The sequence below is a fragment of the Castanea sativa genome, chromosome 12 (genome assembly GCF_040712315.1).
Source record: "Castanea sativa cultivar Marrone di Chiusa Pesio chromosome 12, ASM4071231v1".
In the NCBI taxonomy this organism is placed as follows: Eukaryota; Viridiplantae; Streptophyta; class Magnoliopsida; order Fagales; family Fagaceae; genus Castanea; species Castanea sativa.
The window spans coordinates 34,770,728-34,780,264 of record NC_134024.1 but is presented as its reverse complement, the minus strand read 5'-3'; positions in this window follow the sequence as shown (position 1 = coordinate 34,780,264).

Genomic DNA, 9,537 nt, shown 5'->3' with positions numbered 1-9,537 from the left:
CCTTAGGATGAACCCATCCTCTTAATAAATACAAACCATTGCTTAGAATGAATTCGTCCATTCTGCGGACTAAATAAATATAAGCCATCCGTTTAGGATGAACTCGTCCACTTGTGAACTTAATAAATATAATTCATCCTTAGGATGAACCCATCCACTTTGTGGGCTTGATACATGTTAGTCATCCCTTAGGATGAACCCGTCCATCTTGTGGACTAGATAAATATAATTCATCTTGATAGGTCAAAAATGTATTGACCCCTTGTGATGAAATAACCAATTAATTATCCAAGTAAATTAATTAGATTCATTTACATGCAATGAGCGTGGTAGCACAAACAAATCACCAAATAACTAAATGCAGCAGAAATTAAATTTGACACAGTGATTTGTTTACGAATAGGGAAAACCTCCGAGGCAAAAACCCCACCGGATGATTTAAAGGTCACTACTCTCAAGAATCCACTATTATCAAAACAAGCGGTTACAAGCAAATGAATCTCAGTACCTTATACCAACCTACAGTTGAACTTTTACCCCAATACCCAATTGGACTTGTTCTGTAGTGACAATCTCTCCCTCGTATTGCACGGCTCCTAGTACGTGACTAACCAATTGCGCAGATCCTAGTACGTGACTTTAATCACCAACTTGAAAAGGATGTTGGCTGCAAAGTTCTTTTACTCTTCAACAGATGAAGATCGTGAAGTTGCTTGGTCACAAAACCCTATGGTGTACAAACACAACAGCTTCTTCAAGAACTAGGGCAAACTAGGTTTCCAGTCACACTTCTGGAATTATGCTCTTATGCAATTGTGCTCTCAGTTGTGTAACTTGATACGGCCCTTAAAATAATCCTTATATATGTTTAAGGTTGTGAGAAAAGAAAGCCCTAACATATAATCATGGATAGGATGAAAAAAAGTCTAGAAAAACTAAGTTTCCTAAACCTCGACAGATACCCTAGCTGTCGAGCTACTGTCGAGCTGCTGTCGAGCCACGGGCTAGAACAACTCTTTAAATCTCGATAGATGCTAGCTGTATTTCTGAAACACTTAAACAAAACTTATCAAGGCATCTTTGTATGAAACAGAAATAATAGATTGCATACAAATTATAAGAAACATGTTCATAAAGAGAGAAAAGAAACAACACATGTAAGGGTAGGTGAAAAACATACATCAACATATAGATAAGGCAAATATAAGTACAATGTATGTCAAATGGTCACAAGACCTAAGGTACAAGAATATTGTATCTAAAAAAAAAAAAGATACATCAAAATCCTCACTACATCCCTTAAAATCAAGACTCCCCCTAACAAAAATCCTCCTATACTAACTCTTCTCCTAACAATGACTCTCATGACCAAAACTACTCCCCCTTTTTGTCACAAGTGACAACGGGTAAGAGTGTCAAGTAGACATCTCATCAGCACTGGAAGAGCTAGCATCATCCTCATCACCACCTGATGCATCAGCATCACCATCATCATCCTCATCCGCAAAAGCCTCTAGAGTAAGAGGAGGTGAAGAAACGAAGCCACCCATAACCTCCTGCCATCTTGCAATACGACCAACACGGGTGCTCACCTGACACAACTCATCACTGAGTGAGTCAAGGCGAGTATCCATACGCACAAGCTGTGCCATGATATCCTCAAGAGTCATACCGCTCGTAGAAGAAGAGGGAGCGGATGTAGATGGTGCTATAGGAGCTGGAGGAATCGTGGATCCAAACCGCCTCGAACATAGCTGCGCCTCGCTCCGTTTAACGGTAGCGGCGTCTATGGCACAAGAGACATGGAAGTGGTCGAAAATAGAAAAGGGAACATAGAAGTGGTGTAAGATCCTCGTGATAGCAAAAGGGAAAATGAGCTTATCACGAGTCATCGTATCCTTATACACATCTATGATGGAAAGGATAAAATGAGAGGGAAAATCAATGGTAAGATACTCAATGAGGGACAACAAAAATTGAGCACGAGGCTCTATAATAGAGTTATAGTGAGAAAGATGATGCAAAACAAATGTCATAACCATGTTAATAAACCCACGACCTTTAGAAAAAGGAGAGCAAGAAGTGAACTGACGATCACCCCACTCGGAAGGTCGCTCACAAAAAGTGGAAATAAGTTCTTCTTTAGACACAGTCTTAAGACACTCACAACCAGGGTAGTCAAGATGCGCTACCCTAAGGACATGGAGCACGCTGGCAACAAGAGCCGGAGTGACCACAATGCACATACCTCAAACACAAGTAGAAAATTGAGGTACTGAAGAATCTAATCCATGCATGTTGGAGTAAAACTCTTGGATCAGCACGGATGGATATGTGACCAGGATGTCACACAGTGACTCCCAAGCCCTACTGTGAATGACAGTAGGTAGGTTAGTGTTAGAAAAGTCTGACAGAATGACGTGGCGTTCTGAATGAATGCCTTGTCTAGAGAAGTTCTCAAAGAAGTCTGATTTGGCCTTTTCATCATGGAACCAAATGTGATAGGGAATAGAATCGAAAGAAGAAGATGTCCCGAAATGAACTGGGTTCCGGGACGGAACAAACTTACGTTTAAGTGCCATAGAAGCAGACTAACGTAAACAGAAGAGAGAGAGAGAGAGAAAGAAACACTCAAAAAAGTCCCAAGCAATTCAAATATATCAAAATATATTGATAAGAAAGAACGTATTCATGGGAATTCATGAACATGTGACATGCAATAGAAAATACATCATGGGCTCAGCCCAATCCAATCCTACCAACACACAATCAGTTAACACAAATAACACACATCTAAAATGCATGATAATGTAGTCATAATGCAAATGAGATGCAATGCATGAAGTTTGAAGATCAAAACTACAAAACCCATCCCAAAAATTTGGCAAAAACCTCTTTAATTTTGAAAAACCCCAAAATTTTTAAAAATCCCAAAAATAAAAAAAATGAAATGCATGAATATGAGGGATTAGGACACTTACCAAGTGTAGAAAAACTTGGTTAAGGCCAAAAAAACTTTGGGAAATAGGTTTAAAGTGAGTAAGAAAGGTTTGGGAGGTGAAAAGGTTAAGAGAGATCGAGAGAAGTAAGGTCTGAATCGCAATTGTCCCTTATATAGCCCTTCAGTAATTCTCGACAGATTGAGAGGTGTCGAGAGGTGTGTCGAGTAGACAGAAACTTTCTCGATGGATCGAGGAGCTATCGAGAAGGTGTCAAGATTATGATAAGAAAAATGCGAAGAGCTCGATAGATAAGCCAGGTGTCAAGAGGTGTCGAGGAGCTGTCGAGATTGCTTTAAAAACATTTTTTTAAGAAGAGAAAAACACAGACATGAATGCAATCAAGAATGCAACTCAACCAAAGATTCAAACAACATTTTGATCTCTCAAAATCATCTCTCAACAAGAAAAATGTCATGCATTTTGATCCAAAACACACACACACACTAAACAAGTCCAACTAATTTTATATTTCAAAAACAAGTCAAGACATTTTAGTGAGTATACATTAACGCATGTAAACCTTGTGATGGCCAAATCACATTGAACCTGCACATGTGTCAAAAATAGCAAAAAAATTTGCGTGTTGTGTGTGAAAACATCACAAGATTGCATAAGTGTCTCTATGTTATGACGATTTGAGGTATGAGTAAATCAATTTAACTCACACATGATCATAACTGTTTGATGGGGACTATCACCTTCGAGGTACATCCTATAACTCCCACATCTCCTAAAATACACGCTTGCAATTATGTTTTAAAGCATTTTGTTCTTTTTGCTTTTATTTTCTTTGCATATTTTTCTTTTTATTAAGCATATCATGCATGGGTATATAAAAGAGAGAAAAGAAATACCCAATTATGTTAAGCTTTTTGACATTGCACTTTTGCTATGCCAAAGCATACGTATGTCATTTCATGATTGGTGGGTAACAATGGTGAGATAGTTATTTATGCCTTTCTCTTAGGATTTTCTAGTCCTTTCCGTCAGAAAGAATGATACAAGTGTTAAGTACAAGAGATCACTTAACCTTACTCAGCACAAACAAAGAGTCACAAAGCTCACTTGCTTAGTTGTGCATAGAGATGCTCATCTAAGCTACAAGAGATACAAAGTTTAGAGAACTTTGTTTTAATGACCATTTTAAGGTTCACAAGAACCAATGTACACATACACACTGTTTTTGTATTTTTTTTATTTTTCAATTTTTTTTAAATGAAAAACAAAACAAAGTAAAAACTGAAAAATAACCAAACAAAAACATGCTAAACAAAACAAAGAAATATATAAAACTAGACTGACTCAGAACTTAAAAACACACATGATATGCACACAAAAAGAGAAAAAGTGATAGAATCACTTAGAGCCCTTTTCCTTCCACACTTTGAAAGAACCCTTCTTTTGAGCAAACCCTTAAACCGGCGGTGAGGGGGAAGAATTGAAACCGCTCAATTTTGGAAGGAACATGAGGGCTTTGATGAGATCTCTAAGAGGAGCAAAAGAGGATGGAAGCTGATTCTGGTTTCCCGATGCGACCATACCATTACTTTGTTGAGTGGCTAGCCACTTATAGCAATTTGGTCGAGTATGATTGGTTGCACCACAATGATGACAGAGATGCTGCTTCTTTTCTTTGGACTTTTGAACATTACTCTTGTTAACCCTAGGATTTTTTGTTTCTTTCTTAGCAAGCTTAAGAGGTGCTCCTAAGATAGATTTATCCTTGTCTAGGTTCTCACTAGCTATCACATTGTTAACATCATTGTTCTCAGAATTGATATTATTAGCAGGAGAAACAAATACAGTAGTACTAGAAAAAGCAATATTAGAAGAAGAAAAATCATACCCTAAACCGGTTCAATTGGAGGCAGATTTTTGCATGCTGAGCATCTCATCAAGCTTTGCACTTGAGTCCTCTCCAACTGAGCTCTCACTTAGAACAATTCTGCCTCAAGCTTTTTAGTCTTCTCAGCTAAGAAATTGTTTTCAAACCTCAGTGCTCCAATAGTCTGATTAGCTTCATCAAACTTTGTGGAAAGTTGTTCTCGTTCAATCTCCACATCACTGAGCTTCTTGGTGGCCAACCTATACAATTTCTCATGCTTTTCTGAGACCTTGTATAACTTTGCATAGGCAGTGTGGATGTCATCTTGCTCATCCATCTTCTCAAACTTGGACTCCACCAATTCCTCTTCTTCATCCACATCTTCAACAATCCCTTCGGTAGGATTGACGATAGCAATGAAGGCATTCAGAATACCGTCATCCTCATTATCGAAATCATTCTCAGGTTCGGTGTCGCTCAAGGTAGTAGCAAGTGCCTTGCTTTTCCCAATAGACTTGAGATAAGTGGGGCATTCTTGTTTCATGTGATCGAAGCCTTGACACCCAAAGCACTTTGGTCCTGAGGGAACAGTATACTGACCGCCATCCTTGGCATCCTTCTTCCCTTTGTCTTGGCTCTTAGACTGTGAAGAATTTGATTACCTACGGTCCTTGTTAAAGCCCTTTGCATTGGCATTCTTCATGAACTTCTTGAACTACCAAGTGATATAGGACTTCATTTTTGAATCTTCATCATCGAAAGACTCATCAGTATCGCTGCTCTTGGCCTTCAGTTCCATGCTCTTGCTTTTGCTTGACTTCTCGAGCCTAGACTAACACAACTCATAAGTCTGCAGATTTCCAACAAGCTTTGTCAAATGAATTTTATCAATGTCCTTTGATTCCTTAATTACTGTGATTTTAGCATGGAATCTCTCTAGCAGAGATCTAAGCACTTTTCTCACAATCTTAGGTTCGGGAATGGTTTCCCCAAGATTGAAAGCTGAGTTTACTATGTCCTTGAGCCTGGCATAGAACTCATCAAACAACTCATCATTCTCCATCTTGATTTCTTTGAAGCTAGTAGTGAGCTTCTGAAGTTTCGAATCCTTGATAGCCTTGGTTCCTTCATAGGTTGTCTGGAGAATGGTCCACGCCTCCTTTGCAGTTTCAATAAAGGAAATCTTCTTGAACTCCTCATTTGTGACCTCACTGAATAAAGCATTCAATGCTCTGCTGTTGAAGTTAGTCGCCTTGATCTTTGCATCATTCCAATCGGGCGGCGATTCCTTCGGCTTGGTCCAGCCTATCTCCACAGCTTGCCACACCTTCTCATCTAAGGACTGTAAGAAAGCTCTCATACGTATTTTCCAATATGCATAATTAGTTCCATTAAATAAAGAAGGTACAATAAGAGATTGTCATCTATCCATGACAAACAGGGTCAATGGATCTCACACAAAAATTAAACCCTAATCAAAGTGTGCCTATTTTGATACCACTTGATAGGCCAAAAATGTATTGACCCCTTGTGATGAATTAACCAATTAATTATTCAAGTGAATTAATTAGGTTCAATTACATAAAATGAGCGTGGTAACACAAACAAATCACCAAATAACTAAATGCAGCGGAAATTAAATTTGACACAATTTGTTTACAAATGAGGAAAACCTCCGAGGCAAAAGCCCCACTGGGTGATTTTAAGGTCACCACTACCGAGAATCCACTATTATCAAAACAAGCGGTTACAAGTAAAGGAATCCCAATACCTTATACCAACCTACAGTTGAACCCTTACCCTAATACCCAATTGGATTTGTTCTATAGTGACAATCTCTCCCTTGTATTGCATGGCTTCTAGTACGTGACTAACCAATTGCGCAAATCTCAGTACGCGACTTCAATCACCAACTTGAAAAGGATGTTGGCTGAAAAATTCTTCTGCTCTTCAACAGATGAAGATCGTGAAGTTGTTTGGTCACAAAACCCTATGGTGTACAAACACAGCAGTTTCTTCAAGAACTAAGGCAAACTAGGTTTCCGATCACACTTCTACAATTATGCTCTTGTGCAATTGTGCTCTCAGTTGTGTAACCTGATACGACCCTTAAAATAATCCTTATATATGTTTAGGGTTGTGAGAAAAGAAAGCCCCAACACATAATCACAGATTGGATAAAAAACAGTCTAGAAAAACTGAGTTTCATAAACCTCGACAGATACCCTAGCTGTTAAGCTGCTGTCGAGCTACGGGCTAGAATAGCTCTTTAAATCTTGATAGATGCTAGTTGTCGAGCTTTAATGAACAACACTTTTCACATTTGAAGGACAGACTTGCATGGCTTCAATACTTGGACTTGAACTTTTGTTCCTTAAAGTATGAGACACATCCTAGATCTACCCAATTACAAGTAAAGTGCGTTTTGTCAAAGAATTAGTCAATTACATAAAATGTTGACATATGTTTCTAACATCCAATCACATATGCCCTAACACATCCCTTTAGGATAATCCTGTCTTCTTTGGGACTTAATAGATATATGTCATACCTTTAGGATGAACCCATCCACTTTGTGAACTTAATAAATATAATTCATCACTTGAGGATGATTTTGTCCACTTTGTGGACTTGATAAATGTAGCTCATCCCTTTAGTATGATCATGTCCACTTCGTGGACTTAATAAATATGATTCATCCCTTTAGGATGATCCCGTCCACTTCGTGGACTTAATAAATGTAATTCATCCCTTCAGGATGATTTCGTCCACTTTGTGGACTTCAATAAATATGATTCATCCCTTTAGGATAAATGCAATTCATCCCTTTAGGATTATCCCGTCCACTTTATGGACTTAATAAATATAATTTTGTAGACATACACACGAAGTGTTTGAATAACTCCTCTTATTGTGATAAATACGCAAGTAGAAATTGTTCTTTGAAAAAATAAGAAATTGCCCTTCGGGCTTAAAATGTACTGTAGATAATAAAAACTAACAAAAAGAAATAAACTGGAAATGAGGAATGTCGTCGCTCGTGCCCTCGTCTACTTGTAGTACTTCTTTAGGTGCTTTGTGTTCCATGGATGGTACAACTTTTACCTGTCCAATGTCTCAAGGTGGTAGGTGCCTTTCCTTTGCCACAACGTGATCCTATAGGGTCCTTTCCAATTAAGTCCTAGCTTTCTCTGGGTGAGGTCTTTTGTTGTGCCCGTCACCTTCCTCAAGATGAGATCTCCAACCTGGAAGTCCCTGTTTCTGATTTTGGAGTTGTAATGCTTGGCCATGAGGTTTTGGTACCGTGCTAACCTCTGCTCAGTCGTCGCCCTGACTTCATCCACCAAGTCAAGCTGAAGGCACATAGCTTTATCATTCTTACCACTGTCATAGTTTCCAACTCTATAGCTTGTGAGTCCAACCTCGGCCAAGATGACTACCTCGCTCCCGTATGCCAGTCGAAACGGAGTCTCCCCTGTAGGTGTCCTTGCTGTCGTCCTGTAGGACCAAAAAATGATGGGCAATTCCTCCAGCCATATTCCCTTTGCCCCCTCGAGCCGAGTCTTGATGATTTTGAGCAAGTATCGATTCGTCACCTCGACTTGTCCTTTGGCTTGAGGGTAAGCGGGTAATGAGTAGTGATTCTTGATTCCTAACTGTGAGCAGAAATCCCAGAATAAATTGTTGTCGAACTACTTCCCGTTGTCCGAGACCAACACTCTAAGTGTACCATACCTGCAAATGATATTCCTCCATACAAATCTTCGCACATTCTTCTCTGTGACAGTGGCCAGGGCTTCGGCTTCTACCCAGTTGGTGAAGTTGTCTATACCGACTACTAGGAATTTCAATTGTCTTACCATTGTTAGGAACAAGCCTATGATATCCAACCCTCATTGAGCGAAGGGCCATGGAGTCGTCATTGGAGTGAGCTCCTCTGTTGGTTGTCTGATAGGCCTTACGCGCCTTCTTGGTCGAACAAGAAGTTGTGGTGGCCCTACAATCATCCTTATGTCTCATATGGGTGGTTTGGGACGCTAGTTTTCCCTTTGGGTGCCTTGCTCTTGTGGTTGGTCCATCCTTTCTTTGCTGAAGAATCTCTACAGTTTTCCTTGTCTAATCGGGGCTTCTATTTACTGCTTCAAGTCGTAGCAGTCGGACGTATCATGGTCATGATCTCGGTGGAAATGACAGTACTTGTCTCTGGACCTTTTATTGGGGTCGCCTTTTAGCTTTCTGGGAAATTCCAAGGATCCTTCGTCCTTGATCAGCAACAAGACCTGATTAATTGGGGTATTCAGTGGGGTGAAACTCGCAAACCTTCTAGTGAGGGGTTTGGAGCGCCTATCCTCTCGTCCATCTCCCGTCCTTGTGGCCTTCCGTCCCTTGTCCTGTCGTGTTTCTTCTTGTCTTTCTCTCTTCTTGAGCTTTTCTTCTCTGGCAAGCAACGCATCTTTTGCATTCATGTACTTAGTAGCCCTGTAAAGTACATTCAACATGGTTTTCAGGTCGTTTTTGTACAAGGAAAACAGAAACTTCCCCTTCCGTAATGCATTGGTGAACGCAACCACGAGCATCTTGTCATCAACTTCATCAATTGAGAGGGCCTCCTTGTTGAAGCGGGTGATGTAAGACCTCAGTGTCTCATCTTCCCTTTGCTTGATATTCATCAGGCATACAGTGGACTTCTTGTACCTATGCCCCCCAATA